The following is a 19,558-nucleotide window of genomic DNA, read 5'->3' as shown; positions in this document are numbered from 1 at the left end:
AGTGACATATATCTATTTGACCTCCTTATTTTACCATAATGCCACAAGACTTTCATAAATATGGCTTCAATTTCCTTAATGACCTCATCAATTTTGAGTGGGATTGCCCTGAATTTATATAAAACCTTGGGAAACATGGTCATTTTTATGACATTAGCCCTACCAACTAATGACAACTGGAGTGAGTCCATTCTTTTTAGGTCTATTTCCATAGATTGTATGAGTGGTGAGAAATTATCATTAATTATTTTTCCGGGTTCTGCATCTATTATTATACCCAGGTAGACGACAGAGTCTACATATCTGGCATCCTGCTTAGCTACCTTTTTAGAACATAATACTTGTGTTTTATCCACATTTAATCGGTAGCCCGACAAACCACCAAGCTGCCCGGTTATATTAACTAATTCCCTCATAGCTGACTCTGGGTCGTTAGTGATGACGGCTAGGTCATCTGCATATGCGAGAAGTTTCGTCTGGAACCCATTGGTGACTACCGGATTGATGGCAGCGCTATTCATTATTTGGGTAATTAAAGGATCTATATAGAGCTCAAACAGGATTGGTGAGCACGGACACCCCTGTTGCGTACCCCTTGTTATATTTATCTTCCCAGATCTTTCTCCCATCAACTGGATTCTTGCCGTAGGTGTGGAGTACATTGCCTGGATAGTTTGACAGAATCTTGGGCCAAACCCCCTTGCCTCCAGGACCTTCCATAGAAAGCCCCATCTAACGCGATCAAATGCCTTCTCCGCATCGAGGAGGATCATTGCCACCCTTTCACCCCTAGCAGCCCCGATGTCAAATAGGGTTATAGCTCTTCTAATATGGTCGGTAGTACCCCTACCTGGGATAAACCCGTGCTGCCAGGGAGAAACCAAGGTCGCAACAATCCTCCCCATGCGAGCGGCCATGATTTTTGCATACAGCTTATTGTCACTATTTATCAAGGATATTGGTCTGTAGGAACCGGGGTTAGTCTTTGGTATCCCTTTTTTATGGAAAATCGCTATGTTGTTTTCTATCCAAGACTCGGGTATTACAATGTATTCATGACACCTTTGAACAAATCAAAGAGCATCGGAATTGTTTCGTCCCTTAAACTCTTATACATCTCTAGCGGTATAGCATCCGGACCCGCGGCCTTCCCACTTGCCAGATCTTGCAGGGCCTCTGACACTTCCGACATGGTGTTATCTTGTTCCAAGGAATCAATATGAGCCTGTTGTAACTTGGTACCCATGTCTAGCCAACTTGTATTTAGAGCCTCTGCTCCCGCCTCCTCCTGATACAATTCTTGATAAAATTTTCTAAAGGCATCTAGAATTTCACCTGATTTATCATATGTTTGACCCTCATAATCTATTTGTGTCACTGTATTCTTGGAAGCCACCTGCCTAATTCGTAATGCCAGTGCTCTTCCTGCTTGCTCCCCTGTTTCGTATAGCCTTGATCTCTGCGACTGATATTCAGCTGCCGCCTTTTTAGCTAACTGTTTCTGGATCTCTGCTTTTAAAGAATTTACTCTTTGTAGACTCTCAGTGGATTGAGCCCCTAGAATTATATCCTGTCTGTGTTGTGCCTCGGCCTCAATCAACTTGCCCATCAAAAGTTCTCTTTCCTGATTGATCCTTTTCCATACCCGAGTAGTGTAACTAATGGTCTCACCTCTTAATCCTGCCTTGAAACTGTCCCAAACAACACCCCTAGATGCGCTGTACCTATTAGCATCAAAAAAGGCCTGGGACCAAATCTTCAGAGAGAGTAAGGATTCCGGAGGCAAGATGGCGGCCGCTACTAGCGGCTGAGCGGCAGCATTAGCAAGGGCTCCGGACTTAACATGATAGTTTTCATGTATACCTCGCAGATTTCGTGAAATTCCCCTTTAAACCCTCCTCGGAAAGAAAAGAAGGAAACTGTAAAAAAAGGGACGGGGCAGATGGATGTAACATACCGTCTTTCATTAGACCTGCTTCGGGCGTTCTCGGACCTGTATACCGACAGCCTCCCGGCGGCTTCCAGTAGCAGCATACCAATCAGAGCCGGCGGAGCAGGCGGAGTTCGCGGTGCAGGAAGGCGGAGTGGCCTCAGAAGCACCAGAGGCGCCGGAGTGAAGCTCGCGGTCAGAATCAAGGCGGAGATCACGGGTTGGGTGACTACAAGGCGGCGCGGTGTGGAGGAGAAGCGGTGGCTGTGCAAGATGCCCCCGAAACAAAATAATGTTGGTAAAGTCGCTAAAAAGAAAGCGGTGGAAAATATTAATCCCGGGTCAGAAGGACAAATAAATCTGGACGAAGTTAACACCCAACCCGAAGTGAGCGGAAAAGCGAAACCGAAATTGCAGGAATCATCAAAGGAAACGAGACCACCTACAGTGAGGACCAGGTTGGCCACGGCCAATCTGAGCATTGTTGATATGTTCAATCGCGCTGGAAAGGAGAAGGAGACCAAAGCCTCAGGAGGTGAGGCGGATATCGAACTGGAGATTGATGCTGAGAAACGGGGTGAGATAGAACTGCCAGAAACCGGGATAAGCTCAAAAATGACTGGTGACCCTGAGTGTATGGTTGGAAGTATGACTCAGGGCCAGATTCCTACTCTAGACTTGGGCGTACTCTGCATGTCAGGAGGTAATGAGTTTAACCAGGGTGAGGAGCCTGGAGGCGAGACCCAGAGCAGAATAGGGGTCGATAACAGCACCGGCAACGGCCCTATAGTTAAGAAGGTTATGGGCAGCATGGGGAAAAATCATGATAGGGCACAGCCAGGAACCGTGCAATTGAGCAATATCCCCCATACAGACCTGAATCAGGAGCAAGAAAGGGAGGAGGAGAAGACTCCAAGCGAGGGCTTTGTTTCAGTACTGGAGGAGGCAGACTGGTCAGAGGATGAAGAGGAACAAAGCTCAGACATAGATGGAAGTAACCCAGAGACAGAGAGTGACCCAGAGGGAGATCAGGTTACTACTGCGGTTAAGACGTCGGCACCATCAAAAAGACAGATGAAGCTGGCCTGGGATCACTCGCCATCTACACTGCTCCAAGGCAATTCGATTTGAGAACATAACTTCGAGGACTCCCAAGAGGCTACTCAGCGAGCAATGCTGGAGGCAATTCATCACGAAATTATCGCACATCGGGAAGAGACCAGGCAGGATAGCCTGAAAGCACAAGCAGCCATGAGGAAAATGAAGAGTGTGGTCAGAAAGCTGTCCATGGCCACTGTGAATGTGGGGGATAGGGTTTCAAACCTAGAGGAAAGAGTGGTTGCCACCGAGAATGAAGCCGCTGCAGCCACTGCTAAGGTGGAATCATTTGGAGCTCAGGCACAGGATGTCCAGTGGAAGCTGGAAGATTTGGAGAATAGGTTGAGGAGAAACAATCTAAGAGTCCTTGGCATTCCTGAAGGTCGGGAAGGGGGCGATGTTAAAGCCTACATAGTGAATCTATTTGAGAAAGCTTTCCCGGAGCTGGCCAGCTGGAATTGGGCCCTAGAAATCCAGAGGGCACATCGGACACCATTCAGGATACGCCAGAACACGAAAGAAGGTGACAAGCCCAGGGCAATCTTGGTATTCTTTGGGAACTTTATCCTTAGACAATCTGTGGTAGAGAAAGCAAGACCGGATGCAAGGAGAACCGGGGAGGGGGTCACTTTTTTCGTTAGACCGGACTTTTGTCATTCCACGGTGGAGCGAAGATGGAGGCTACGACAATTATTTAGACCCTTTCAAGACAAAAAAATACAGTTCTATCTTATAAATCCGGCTCAGCTGAAAGTAATCTATTTGGGTAAAACAATGTACTTTTCCTCAGAGGTTAAAGCCCAAGAGTTCCTTGATTCTGTATAATTAATTAATAATAGGAAGTGAAGCATTCTAACTACACGTTCTTGTACTAGGGGCATTTACACGGAGGGGAAAGTGCCTACGGGGCAATAATTATAGGTTATGTGAGGATTTGAGTTGATTTATGTTGAAATAGCTGAAAATAGTTTAAAAGACACGTATTTATTTGGGTTTTCTTTCGAGGTATACACTAGTAAGTAGGTTTATTGAGTCCATTGCTATGCTGCACCCATCACATGCACAGACTCTGTCTGGGCGCCTTGCCAGGGAGGGTGCGGGGGGTGGGGAGCAAGGAGGTGGGGGGAAAGGGAAGGGGGGAGGGAGGGATGGAGGGAGGTGGGCGAGGGGGGCGAAAACATAAAAATGAAGAGAGTTTGTACTGTCAATGTGTTCATAAATGCAAGAGTAAATTCGAAACAAAGGACATATTTCCATCATGTATCTACTAGCTATCTGGACAGGTTGATGAGTTGGCAATGTTTGATGTATAGCTATGCCTAAGATCAGGATTGGATCTCTGAATATAGGAGGATTAAATGATTGGAAAAAGAGGAGTAGGTTCGAACAATATCTTAATGTGTTGGGCCTAGATATCATATGTCTACAGGAGACCCACCTACCCTGGAAGAAAAAACATTGGTTAAACCTAAAAGGCTATGAATTGCTGGCTTGCTCAACCCAGACCTCTATGATAAGAGGGGTGGCTATTATCAGTAAGGTCGGGCTAGGGGGGGCTAAAAGGTGCAAGGCGGATGCTATGGGTAGATGGGCTATCTGTGAAATGAACCTGGGTTTTACTATATGCTTGGTATACGGGTCTAACATAGATGAGTCTGAGGTCTTCAGTTGTATAGAAATTGAATTAATTGACTGGCCAACCCCTATAGTATTATGTGGGGACTTTAATATTTCAGCTAATTTCTCGGATGATAGACCCTACGTAGGCAGGAAGCCAAGAGTATACAGAGCAGTAACATCAATGATGCAGTCACATGGATTAGCTGACGTGTGGGGGAACTTAGAGACAGGCGACCCAGGGTATACCTACTTCTCGCATCCCTTTAATAAATACACGAAATTGGATTATTTTATGATTTCGACCACCCAGCTAAATAGGGTCCAAATAACTAAACTTCCAAAAGTTCTGTCAGACCACAATCCTTTAGTCTTAACCATGGATATTAACAAACCATGTAAAGCCCCTAGGCCATGGACCTTTGATAAAAAACTATTAGCGGATATGGAAGATCTTGACGTTTTCCTAAGAGAAGAATCTCTGTCTTGTCTCCATTGAGCTTTAATTGGTTTCTAGTCATCCAGTTAAGGATGTTTTGCAGCCCTGATTTGAGGAGAGAAGGGTATGTCGGACAGGATTCAGATAGGGAGAAAATAATTTGGGAATCGTCGGCGTAGGTCATGAGTGTAAGTCCAGACTTTTCGGCCAAGTCCGCTAGGGGTCGGAGGTAAAGATTAAAAAATAGGGGACTCAGTATAGATCCCTGTGGCACGCCGTGGGGGGCCTTGAAGGTGTCGGAACAGGCCAGTAGGGATGTTATTTGGAAGGTCCATTCCGCCAGGAAGGATCGGATCCAGTCAAGCGCTTTTCCGCGAACACCATTTCTGTGTAACTCCTTGATGAGGATTTTGTGGGATATGGTGTCAAAGGCCGCGCTCAGATCTAAAAGTACGAGCGCGACTGTCTGACCTTTGTCGAGGAGGTTCAGGATGTGCTCCGTAACTCCTAGGAGAGTGGTTTCTGTCGAGAAACCAGCCCGAAAACCCGATTGTGAGGGGTGTAAGAGCGAGTTTTCTTCGGCAAAGATGGATAGGACCGAGTGGACGTGTCTCTCCAAGCATTTAGAGAAGGCAGGGAGCAAGGATATGGGCCTGTAGTTGGCTGGACTTTCCGGATTTGCTGTGGGCTTTTTTAGCAGTGGCGTTATCATGGCATGTTTCCAGAGGTTCGGAACTATAGAAAGTTCAAATGAGGAGTTAAGCGTTTGTACGATGGTTTCCAAGGAGCGATCTTCCAGTTGTTTAATAATTTTAATCAGAATCGGATCCCTGGGGGAGCCGGACTTGAGGTTTTTGAGAATGGTTTTCAGTATATCGACCGATATGGGGGTCCAAGCTTTCAGGGTGTTTTTACAGGCGGGGGTATGTTCCCGGTCGGGAGAGGAGGGTGGTTCATTATTGTTGATGTTAATGTCCCTGATGATTTTCTCAACTTTTTCAGTAAAGAAACTAGCTAGATCTTGGCATTGTTCAGTGTTCAGTGGGGGAGCCGAGGCTGTGGTTTGTGCACCTGCTAGTTCTTTGACTATATTAAACAAAGTTTTTGGTTTATTAGTTGCTTCCGTGATAGTATTAGAATCAAATAAGGCTTGTGCTTTTGCGCAGGCAGTATGGTATAGATTCCTGGCTTCATGGTAGATCTTTTTTGTGTCAGGGGCAAAGTCTTTTCGCCATTGACGCTCAAGTGCTTTGCATTTTGATTTTTCAGTTTTTAAAAAGTCATTGAACCAGGGGGCAGGGTGGCGGTGTCTGTTACCTTTGATATGGGGGGGTGGGTAAACAGTGGTTGGCGGCGTCGCTGAGCCATTTTTGAGTGGCTTCCGCTAGACTGTCCATGTCGTGACCATTTGTGGGAGGGTTTTCTTGAAGTGCTGCATTTAGTTTTGCCAAGTCCAGTAACTTCCAGTTTTTCCTGGATGTAGCTGGAAAAGCAGATTGCATAGTAGAGGTGGGTGGGAGATTTATACTGAATTTTATTAAGTGGTGGTCAGACCAACAAATGGGAGTGGTGTTTTGCCATTTTAGCTCGTTGATGTTGGAGATAATGGGATCGAGCAGATGGCCCGCTTTGTGTGTCGGTCCAGTATTGACTAAGGTCAAATTTAGGGCCAACAGATCGTGCAACAAATTAGAGCAAAAGGGAATGGAAGGGTCCTCAAGGTGTAAGTTTAGATCGCCTATAAGTGAAATTTTTTTTGAGGCGATGAAGTAAGGAGTGATATAGTTGGCTAAATTTGATGCCCATTGGGAAGAATTCCCTGGGGGCCTGTATATCAATATGCATGACATCGTGTAGTTCGGTTCAAAGACATTTTGAAGAAGCCGGCTTCGCAATCAGGGATGTTTACTTGTTCTAACGTACATTTCAGGTCTCTGTTAAAAATAATTGCTATTCCACCTCCTAACTGTTTGTTGCGATCTATCCTAGTGATTGCATAATTTGCGGGGAGGGCGGTAGCGACGTCTGGGCCGGCACTCTCGTGCAGCCACGTCTCAGTCGGGAAGAGGACGTTAGGGTTTTCATCCAATAAGAGATTGAAGATGTCCAATTTATGTTTTGGTAGTGAGTGGCTGTTAGTGCTGTAAAACACGTATTTCAGTGCCTCAGTGTTGCAAGGCTGTTTGCGTTTCCTGTGCCTTCTAGCAGTGTCGGGATAGGGTTGGCGGATAGTAGTAGTAAGTTTGCAGTTATTGCAGGAGGTAACTCCTGTTTTGTGGAGATTGAGAGTTGTGTACCTCGAGTTATTAGGTGGGCGGAGCGCTCTTAGTTCAGTAGGGGATCTTACCAGCCTTTTTTGGGCGGGGGGAGCATAGTCTTCTGCCCCATGCCCCGTACTGGCCCGGACGGGCACAGACGGGCTAGTTTTTGGCGTGTCTTCGGCGTGCTGAGGGCGCGCCCGCTGCGCCTCCGAGGAGTGAGCATAGTTATGGAGAGGAGGGGGGCGTGGCTAGTTCTAAGGGGCGTGGCCTCGAGTCTCGTGGGTGGTGATGGCGGCTAAGAAATCTCCCTTCCTACAGCAGCGCTGTGAAGGAAATTGTTATCAGAAGCCCAGAAACAGATTTGCAAGAGCAGTAAAAACGAACACACAGTGTTTGTGATGTCAACGAAGTGTAAAATTACACTGTTTTTTAAAAAAAGTTAAGGAGCGACACCCCCGGCTTCCGCCATAAGGGTAGCTGTTAGTCAACACCGGCTTGTGGTTCAGCGCGGCGTTTTAAGCGTCTGGGAGGGGGCGTGGCTAGTTCTAAGGGGCGTGGCCTCGAGTCTCGTGGGTGGTGATGGCGGCTAAGAAATCTCCCTTCCTACAGCAGCGCTGTGAAGGAAATTGTCATCAGAAGCCCAGAAACAACAGATTTGCAAGAGCAGTAAAACCGAACACACAGTGTTTGTGATGTCAACAAAGTGTAAAATTACGCTGTTTTTTAAAAAAAGTTAAGGAGCGACACCCCCGGCTTCCGCCTCAAGGGTAGCTGTTAGTCAACACCGGCTTGTGGTTCAGCGCGGCGTTTTAAGCGTCTGGGAGGGGGCGTGGCTAGTTCTAAGGGGCGTGGCCTCGAGTCTCGTGGGTGGTGATGGCGGCTAAGAAATCTCCCTTCCTACAGCAGCGCTGTGAAGGAAATTGTCATCAGAAGCCCAGAAACAACAGATTTGCAAGAGCAGTAAAAACGAACACACAGTGTTTGTGATGTCAACAAAGTGTAAAATTACGTTGTTTTTTTTTTAAAGTTAAGGAGCGACACCCCCAGCTTCCGCCTCAAGGGTAGCTGTTAGTCAAAACCAGTACATTGTGTAGCTGAGATACATTATTACTTGTACAAGTTCACACGTGTAAGACAAATTGCGAAATTACTGATTTATCCCAAACACATCGAACAAGGACTAGTGTGCATGTCATCTCGACATAACATAATTGTTCTAAAAATATAATCATAATAAGTTTAAATATCACTGTTGGCTCTTAAATAAACTTATTGCATAATACTCCATAAAGATAAGGACTATCCGAAGTGAAACCTCATGGGTGAAGGTGCACCAACATCATGTCCAAGTGGGCTGTGGACTCACAAATGAATTTATTGCAAGGTGCACAAGTGAAGAGATGCCCAAGGCATATGAGGCATAGTCTTAAAAATTGTAAATCATAAACGTTTCCGTGTGTGTATGGCACATATTATTCCTAAAGGTATGGGACTATCCAATGTGAAACTTCCTAAGTAGAGGTGCACCAGCATCTAGCCTAAGTGGGCTGTGGGTAACTGAGGTCTGCCATTAAAATACCCTCTGAGAACTACCAAAGTAGCCCGATTGGGCCTATTGGAACACGCATGACTCTTAAAACAAATAAAAATATTAACTAAACGGCAGTGAGCCAAAAGTAAAGAATCTAATAGCAAATACTATAAATTTGAACATTTTCCAAATATACAGAACTAAGAGGGCACATCACTGAAACTTGCTCGGCATCATGCCCAAGTGGGGCATGGTGACTCAAGTCAGGAGTATTCATAGACCATGGATGCGTGTGAGCAGACTATCCTCATCACAGGGCATATGCAGTACCTAGGTGAAAAAACAAACAATGAAGTGATTAAAAATGGGTTAAACCATAACATTCAAAAAGACAGAATAAGCATGTTAACACCTAATATATAAGCCTAAATGTACTGCCATTTCCTCATCAGAATTATTTCCAAATGGTGCCAGTGTATCAAAATTTGAAATAAATCTAGAATCCAAGTTGCATAGTGTCTTCTCTCTTTTGCCCCCCAAACCAATGTTGGGTTCAATGGTGTCCAACACTATAAACTGGAGTAGGTTCTCATTGCAGAAGTGAATTTCCACAAACTGCCTGGCCACAGGGTATTGCTGGTTATGTTGCATTGCCCACATGTATTCTAGCACCTGTTGTTTGCCCTGTGTATGCTTCCTATGTACAATATGTTACAGGGACACAAAGCAGTAAATAGAGTATTCCATGTTGCATGTCACAAATTTCCTGATCACGAATACCTTTATGTGTTAGGGATAGTGCAGATAGAGATGCTACAACTATTACTGCAGGCTTTTCAATTTTTATAGCAGTAAAAGTCTTCAACTTGTTGTATGAGGTTTTGGGTTCAAGTTCTGTGACTGAGATCTGGCTTACACTGTCTCCCAATGAGCAACTTCTCCTAAAAGTAACTTCTGTAGAGGTGCCCACATAGCTATTCAGTGTGTCATCAGTTTTCAAAATGTGCCAGTGTTTGTTGAGGATTTTCCAGACGTAATTCTGATTAGAATAGTTCATAATGAATCTGATCTGCCTATCCCCTGCCTTGGTTGACTTAACTCCGGGGTGGAGGAGATTCTGTTTGAGTACCAGACATCCTGTGAACTGGTCCTTCTGTGCGGAGGATGGCGCCAGGCCATCTTCTCACCCGAGGTAGGAAAGCTCTCTGGTGAGAGCAATTGAGGGATTTCCTTCGGGAGCTGGGGAAGAGATTCCCCAGATCCCAAAGCTATTTCATTATTTTCTCTGAAATTACGATCGGCGAGCGTGACGCACTGACGTCATTTGAGAGAAAGTGAAATGAGCCGATCGACTTATTTCACTTTCATTTCTTCAGAGCTCAGGGGCATTATCTCAGCCCCTTGGACACTGAAGCACACAGAAGCGGTATCATTGGAAACTGTAGGAGGGTGATCCCCAAGCAGGGGTCCACTCCACTAGAAACTAGGGACTTGTTTTTGAGGGGTGGAGCTGCTGTCCCACAATTGGCTAGTTCTTCCCCCTTCCTGAGGCACAAAAATATTTTTTAATAGGCGCATAAATGGATGGGAGCAGGCCACACAAGAATCATGCCTAGCTCCCAACCTTTTTAAATAACCTCAGCAGTCTTTGTCCCTTGTTGGGGCAGATTGGAGGTGTTTTCCTCCCCTGGAAGGAGGTGGAAAGCCAATAGACCACAAGGGACTTTATTTTCAAGGGGAAGAAGCCCCACCGGTAATGGGCTAGTGCTTCCACCATCTCCAGGGCCCAATCATCCTCCTGCCCCCTAGGGGCAGATTTGAGGTTTGTACCTCCAATCTGCCATCAAGGGGGTCAGAAAGACTACTAGACACCAGGGATTCATTTTTAAAGGCAGAATGGGTGTGGGTCGGCCCCACCATATAAACCCCAGCAGTCTTTCTGTCCCTCGTCAGGAGCAGATAGGATGTATTTTCATCCAATCTGCCCCTGGCAGGGGAAGAAAGCTGACTAGACCTCCAGGGATTAAATTAGGAGAGGATACGCCACCCTGGCAATGGGATAATGCTCCCCCCACCCCTCAAATGACCCGCCACAGTCTTTCTACCCGCCCCCACAGGGTAGATAAAAAGTATTTAACTCCAGTCTGCCAGGAGGGGCAGAAAGACCACTAGGCACCAGGGAGTTTTTTTACTGCCAGAAGGTGTGGAGTCGCCTGCCCAGAGATCGAGCCTAGCCACCACTTCTAGTATGACGCCAACAGACTTTCTGCCCCTTTGGGAGCTAAAACATCCCCATCTTTTTGGCAAGAAGGGAAAATCTGATTTTGGATGCTATTTTTTTAAATACATATGGGTAGCAGGGTTGGGCTAAGTCTCAATATCATCCTACCTCTATGCTGAATGACTGCACTTTTTGTGCTTGGGTCAGCTGCCAGCTGGGAAAACCTACCAGACTCGCACATTTCTGAAAACTAGATATCCAGTGGCATCCAGGGCGGTATGATTTGCGATGAAAACCTCAAACTTAGCCTAAAATTGCACTTTTACCTTGCATTTCTGTGTTGTAAGCTTCCGGAATCTGCAGGAATCCACAAAATTCCTTTTACACAAAGTATTCGCTCTTGTGCCGATAAAAAAGCTACCCCATTTGTGTGACTTGGCCTAGTTCCCCAAACAAGCACAAATCAAATCAGGGTCAATGAGAGCCACTCTGCTAGACTCCCATTTATCTTGGTTTGATGTCTGCATGCACTAGGCTCAGCCACAGGTAGTTGGTAGGAACTTTGTGGCTACCTGCGGATACCAGAACCTTCCATCACAGACATGCTAGGAAATGTCCTTTTTAGTGAATGTTTGAGGTTTGCAAGCAATTCTGGGTAAAATAACTTGGTGAGAACCATGCATGTCACCCCATCCTGGATTTTCCTATGTCTACTTTTCAAAAATTTACAGGTTTACTGGGTTGCCCTAGGTGCCGGCTGAGCTAGGGTTCCATGTTACATTTTCCTGTCGCGGGCACGAAGCCTATCCACATAAGTGAGGTACCATTTTCACCAGAAGACACAGGGGAATGCTGGGTGGAAGGAAGTTTGTGGCTTTCCGCAGATTCCAGAATTTTCCATCACAGATATGTGAGGAAAAGGTGTTTTTTCAGTCGAAGTTTGTAGTTTGCAAGGGATTCTGGGTAAAACAGTTTGGTAAGTGCAAGGCACGTCAGCCCATCCTGGATTCCCCTAGGTGTCAGGTTTTCAAAAAGGTAGAGGTTTGCTAGGTTTCGCTGGTTTCCAGCTGAGCCAGGGTCCAAAATCCACAGCTACCCACATTTTTTTGGGGGGGCGGGACAGTTTTATATAGCGCAAACTAGACCCGATGGTACCATGAGCACCATTTGTGTTAATGATGGACACATTCATTTTTAGTGAGGCACGGGTAGATTAAGTGATTTGCCCAGAATCACAGGATGTTGAGCGTCCCTGCCGAGACTGCAAACCGGTTCCCCAGCTAGGAGGTCGACCGCTCTAGCAGTTAGGCAACATCCTCTCCCCACATCGCAAAAAACAGGTCAGTTCGAGTAGAAAAATGTGATGTTACCATGTTGCGTTTTGGGCCGTTAATTGTTGCGGGCATCAGTCCTATCCACACAAAAGAGGTACCATTTTTAACAGAACATATAGGGGAATGCTGGATGGAAGGAAGTTTCTGGATCCCCGCAGATTCCAATACTTTACATCACAGAAATGTTTGGAAAATCTGTTTAGTCAAAGTTTGAACTTTGCAAGGGATTCTCAGTAAAACAACCTGGTGATAGCCTTGCATGTCATCCCCTCCTTTATTTCCCTAGGTGATTCGTTAAAAAAATATTCAGGTTTTCTAGGTTTCCCTAGGCTGATCTAGAGTCCAAACTCAACAGCTATTCAGGTCAGTTTTGAGTGGAAAAATGTGATGTATCTTTGCTGCATTTTGGGCTGTTTCCTGTCGCAGGCACTAACCTTACCCACACAAGTGAGGTACCATTTTTATCAGAAGACATGCGGGAGCATAGAATAGTAGAATATTTATTATTATCAATTGGATTTCACTGCATGTCTGCCTTCCAAATGTAAGCCAGTGTGGAAGAAATTAGACATTTTGAAGAATACCCTTTAAATGATATGCTCATATGGGCACCCACAAATTCAGAAATGCATAAATAACCACTGCTCCTAAACTCCATATCTTGTGCCCATTTCATATATAATTACGTTTCTACCTATTTTCACTCTAAATATTTCACTGCATGTATTAGTCTATACTCCATACACAACGTACAACATTGTACGGGTCAGCTCAGCTGTTGGCTCTGGGTACCTTGAGTTCCTGGAGAACCTACAAACCCTATATATCCCCACAACCAAAAGGGGCTGGCTAACATAATGGTGCATTACCTTTGTAAATCGGCCATCGTGACAAAAGTTACAGATTAAAACATTGTCACAAATGGCTTTTTTTCTACTCGTTTTCAATATTTCAACAGTTAGTTTCTTTGGGAAAACCTTGAGGGCTCTACATATGACTCATTGCTGATTTCAGAACAGTGTGTGCTTTACAGAAATATATAGCTTTCCTTGATCAAACATGGGTTTCTCACTGGTTGCACGACAAACTAGAAGGAGGTTGAAAGCACAAAAAATGGGCTACCTCTTTGAATAATGCCAAAACTGTGTTAAAAAACAAGGTTTTGTGATTCAGCTCAACATGTTCCTGAAAGTGTGAAAGATGGTGACTTTAGCACATCAAACAGTTTGTTGATGCCATTTTTTGGAAAAGAAACCGATATTTTTATCCAGAGAACTTTTTTCGATTTTTTTTCCCTAAAAACTCAAAATGTTGCTGTATTTTAGCTATTTCCTCTGTCCTTTCCATGGAAATCTACAAGCCCTGGTTACTTTTAGAATCCCCCGGACATTGGACCCTTATTATGCGGGCAAAATGTATGGAGGCCTAAGTGGGAATTACCCCAAATTGCCAAAAAAGGCTTTGCCCTGGAAGGCGCGGGGGAGGAGGTCGGGGGAGTAGAAGGCTTAGCAGCGAAAGGGTAAACACTGGTTAGCAGGGTATCTTGCAAAAAAGGGTTCAGTGAACAAATACGGGGTGACCCTACAGAAAGGGCAAATTTTCAAAACAAGGTGTACAATGAATTGCTTAAAACAGATCATGTAAACTAGGTGGAAGTCTCTAACCTTCTGTGGCGCAGAAATGGATCTCAATCTTTAGGTTTAAGTGAGAAATGGAGGACTATATACTCTAATGGAAGCAAATCTACATTTCTGAAATAGTTTACGCAGAGTTTAGGTCGTCTTAGGCCCTAATTACAATTTAAGGGCTAAATCACGATCTCTGTTCAAATAAGCGTTTGCACAGTGAATGGACTTAAAAGTTGTGTAATAATTATCATAGTCTCGCAATTGTCCCCTAGAAAAAGGCCCAGAAACACACATTCAGTGATGACATCAATGATTACTTTAATATGTCATGAGTAAAGTAATATGGAAGGTCATAAGCAGTGCATGACGCTAAATTATAACTGGCGAATTGCAAGGGGGTTTTTATTATTTAGTTCTTATAGCATTTCAACACCTCAGCTATGATGATGTCACTTTATGCTCGGCTTTTTTGTGTGAATTATTTTTTTATATCATATTCTAAGATGAGCAAACGCCCAACCCCGTGGCAACCTGCAGCAATCCCTTGGGGATTGGGGGGAAGGCGCAAACCACCACTGCTCCTGGCCTTCCGTTGTGCGTAGTGTGGGTTGGCCGTGAGGCTTGGCCAGACCAACCCCCTGTAAGTTCCAACCCCAAACTGCGCAATGCTTCAGCCATGTACAGCAGGGTTGGACCAAGGCTAATGCCAGGCTATACGCCCATCCCCCTTTGGGCAGCCAACCCTCTGCTGGCGCCAAAACACCAACTGCACATGGCCTTTTAGTGCAGTTACACATAACTGAATAATTGCAGTGTTTTTTTTCTTTTTAATATTGTTTTTTTATTATTTGAAGATCTACACATAACTCCACTTTGCCCATTTGTATTTTTGGGAATTTCTAAGTTTTTTTAATGTAAATGTACAGGAATTTATATAGCGCAAATCACCAAGCGGTTTCTAAACGCTTGCTTAGGGAACCTGTCCTGGTATTCCCCTGTGAGATAACCCCGGCAGGATATCCGCAAGGTGAAAGCCAGGCATCCCGCAACGAGGGGCCGTTGTGGAGATTAAGCAAGCTATTGCCCAGAGTCGCAGAGTGTGAACCCGTGAATTGAGTAGGCACCGGAGTGAGAATTGTCGAGTCCGTGGACATTTTTAGGACTCAAGACCCCGCCGAGCCGGGAATTGAACTCTGGTCTTGGGCTGACCTCTGCTTCCAGGTCTGCCTCCTCTAACCAGTGAGCCACACTTCTCCACTAAGTTATAATCCTACTGTGATACATACAGCTCCACTTTGAACTTAGGTTTTCCCCTGAAATTCTATGTTTAAAAAAAATATATATACAACCCCAAAGCATTCGTCTGTGGCCAACGCCTCGCACAGACTTCGGCTGGGGGATGGCAGCAGAGCCTGGCCACAGCACTGACTTCTGTTGGAGGTCCATAGGGCGAATTCAACCCTGTATCAAAGAAAGTATCAAGACACTGTAAAATTGTCATCATCATAATGAAACCGTAAATTATCCCCATCATTACCATCTCTGGGTGGTGGTAGGCTATGGTCCGAATCAGAACCAAAAAAAGCAATGGAGCTCTGAGGGAATGTCCGAATTAGTGAAAGCATAGAATCAGACTCCCGTTGCATGGTGACCGGGTGCGCTGTAGTGATGTTGGCGTGCAACCTCGGTTCAGTTCGTGCTGAAACCGGCTCAGGTGTGCACATACGAACCACCTCCGGGTTCTCCTCTGGCAGGGTTGACGGAGGGACTGACTTAGGTCGTGGAGTTGGGGTGGATGTCTGCACCCCGTCATCAAAGAGCCAGCTGTCCGAGTTTGTAAACCCCTAAATCCTCTCTCACTTAGAAGCACGATCTGTCAGATCATGAAGGTTTTTAGTAACCCTTTTTTTAGTGATTACTAGACTAGTAATATGTAAGAATCTAGAACTGACTACATTCACATTGTTGTCTTGGCATGAGCACCCCTTCAATGGCGAAATGTGTTATTTTCTAGAGAGTCCCAAGAGAAACAACTGTAGGGCGAGTAACCGCATTTGAATGGCAAGCAACAAAAGGGTACCCTGAGGCACAGGGACTCTCTATTGTTGCAGACGGTTCCATGTAGAATACCTTTGTTTTATGTACGGTGAGAGTCACCACCTGACATGGTATACGCCATAATGAGCCCAGTTTACCTACCACAAAATTCTTCATCTATCGTGGTTATCTGACAGACACACTGAACATTGGCTTTCTTTTTTTGAGCTCCCAGCGCTCATTTACACTGCTACAGTAGCTCTAAGCTAAGTGAAGAACAACACAAGCTGTCTGCACCATTAGCAAGGAAAAGAGATTGAAATCCGACACACTGGAAAAAACCCTTCAAAGGTTACTGACAGCAACAGCTTTAACTTGATCCAGTCATTCCTAGGGCAGTCGGTCAAGTCTACAGTGTGTATGTATGTGTTATTTGTGTAGCACAAACATAGTCAAAAAGACAATGGCGCACTGTACGACATCAAAGGTAAGAATACAGTCTAAATGACTGGAGAGGTAGCTGGTTTTTGGGTGCAAAAGTGTATCGCAACTGCATCGTGATGTTGTGTTCTTCACAGTGCGTCCTCAACTGTTTTCTAATTTGGAGCATGGCAGGGGCGATCCTGATGGATATGTGGCTGTTGTTCTAGATCCTGGATGCACAGATGGAAAAAGCCTACTTTTTTTACACTTCTTTGTTTTTAGTCTGTTTGTGTATGGCTGTGGATGTTAAGAAAGCCACTCGAGTTGGTGAGATTGTCAGCCACATAAGTGGAGGTGTTGAGCACCATGGGCTTGTAAATGATGCAGCTGGATTTGAAGATGGTGCGGGTCAGGAAGGAGCGCCAGAGGACTGCCATCATATATCTTCAGGGCCTGGATCAAGGCATGCTACTGCATGGGGGATGCTCAAGGGGAGCCAGGGTTGAGTCTGGGAAACTATAGAGGAGTGCACCCAGATGTGGGGATGATGGCATGAACAGCAGTTCTGATGGCACTTAGTAGGAAGAATGGTTCCGCTTTCTTAACACCATGCGCGCGGCGGCTTTTCCCGCTGTGCGCTGAGTTTTTAAAAAACCTGTGGTTCATGACGAGCTCAGCTCGTCATGAGCGTACGACAGGCGTAACTCATGACAAGCTGAGCTCGTCATGAGCGTCGAAGGGGTTAAGAAGAGTGAGCTGATACAATGCAATCCATATAATTTTGGCAATGTGTTCCTTGAGGGTGAGTTTGGTGTTTTGTGTGAATGCAAGTGAATTAATACTGGAGAAATTTAGGATTTTATTCTCTCAGGGTACATAACTTTGAGATACAATTTCTTGCTTGTTCTTGGTAAATAAAATAAATTCTGTCTTGGTGCAGTTGAGCTTCAGGTAGATGCTGGACATCCAGGTATGGATGAGGTGCAAGCAGTGTTTGAGATTTTGGAAGTCTGGAAGAGAGGAGACGTTCAAGTAGAGTTGTGTGTTGTTTACATATTTGCAATTCCTGATGTTATCTGTGAGTAGCAGCCCAAGGGTCTCCAGGTGGCGGTTTGATAACTGGGGGGATAGAAAGGAGACCTGGGGGAACAGCACAGGCGATCAGGATCTTCTGAAATATGGAGGTGCTCATTTAAAAGTGTTGAATGGAAAAGGTAGGAGGACCAGTAAAGGACATTAACGGTGAAACCCATTCAAAACTTGAAGTGTGGAGGGGGTATGGTGGTCAACTCTGTCAAAGGTCCACAAATATCAGGAGGCAGGTGGCATCTTTATCTGTGGTCAGAAGGGCATTGTATACAATTAGTAAGGCAGCTGTTCAGTGCTGCAGACTGCTCCAAAGGGAAGATTAGTGGTTATGAAGGAGAAGGTTGGTGTGAATGTGATTATGAAGTTGTGATAATGCATTTTTGACAATACTGCCCAAGAAAGTAGGTGAGCGATGGACAGGTAGTTGGCAAGGTCTTTTAGGTCAAAGATGTAATAAGAGTGTGTGGGTCTGGCCTGTCCTGAGGGCTTCATGAAAGATGCCTTGAGTCAATGAGGCGCTGATAATGGTGATTCGGGGTGATAGACCTTCCCCAGTGACAGCTATGATGAAAGCTGGTAAGACACCATCTTACCACTTGCAGTGATATTTGCAAGAGGTAGGGCACTGAAGGATGACTATCGCGGGATGCTTAATTAGCAAAAGAATACAAAGTTCCCCAGGGAAAACTAAAGAGGTATGTGTGTGTACATATGGAAATAGAGCAGGAGCAGGGAACGGGGTGTTCCCTTGTTGGAACTAGAAGACCTCACACACCCAGTAACCTAGGTGTCATGCTTCATCATTGGTCTCCTGCTCCTCGTCAGACTGGCGCTGCAATGTCCCACGGGCGCCGTAGGCGCACTTTGTTGGAGATCTTTTGTTCAAGCCAATGGTTTGAGTGCGTGTAAGGGGTATGGTGAAGGTATAGTCGTGAGGGAATAGTGAAATTAAAAGAAGGTGAGTCAGTCCACAAGGGACTTTATTCACGTGGCTGACTCCCTTGGTTAAAATGGTGGGAGGGGATATAGGAACCGTGAGGGGCACAGTGGGCTAACTCAACCCTCTAAATAGGTCGACATGTTTCTTGCCTAACTGGCAATTCTTAAGGACCTCGGGTGCTAGGTACTACACAGTGAGAAAAAAATACACAATAAAATAAAGGAGATAGATACAACCTCACTGGGTCAATCAGGGAGCAGGCCAAATTGTCCTACTCTAGAGGGGAGACCCTAAGAGTAACTCTAAAGGGCCCCGCAGTCTGTTCCCGTGGGGCTGCTCGTTAAGGTAAGGTACCTGAAGCATGAACAGCCGGGGTGTGAAACCTACCCCCACGCAAGGCGCCCCGTCGGTGGCACAGAACAGAACTGTTCCGCACCACCGACGGGGCGCCTTGCGTGGGGGTAGGTTTCACACCCGGGCTGTTCATGCTTCAGGTACCTTACCTTATTTAGGAATTTTGTAAAGCGCTTGGTTACGCGCTACGGCGTGTCCCCGCGCTGAGAGAGAGCCTGTGAGAGGGACAGGGAGTTACAGCAGTGCTAGGCGGAAAAGGTGGGTTTTGAGGGCTTTACAAAATTTGGTCTCAGAGGGTTTGAGGCGCAATTCAGCTGGGAGCAGGTTCCAATGCTTGGCTGCAAGGAGCCTGAAAGATCTGCCCCCCATCCGAGCTTTACTGGTTCTGGGGACAACAGCCAGACCCATGCCAGAGGATCTAAGCATTCGCTCTGGTCTATAGGGGGTGATGAGGCTGTTCAAAGGGCCGGGTGCTCTGCCTCCAAAGATGCGATGGCACATGCATAAAGCTTTGAAGGTAATCCTTTCACGGATCGGAAGCCAGTGAAGGGACCTCAAGGCGGCTTTAGAGGGTGCTCTCCTAGGAAGCCTCAGCTCCAGCCGGGCTGTGGCGTTTTGCAGTACTTGGAGACGGTTGAGACTTTTGGCCGTAATAC

This window comes from Lissotriton vulgaris, chromosome 10 (assembly GCF_964263255.1).
Source record: "Lissotriton vulgaris chromosome 10, aLisVul1.2, whole genome shotgun sequence".
NCBI classification, from domain to species: Eukaryota; Metazoa; Chordata; class Amphibia; order Caudata; family Salamandridae; genus Lissotriton; species Lissotriton vulgaris.
Note: the sequence above shows the minus strand (reverse complement) of the source record.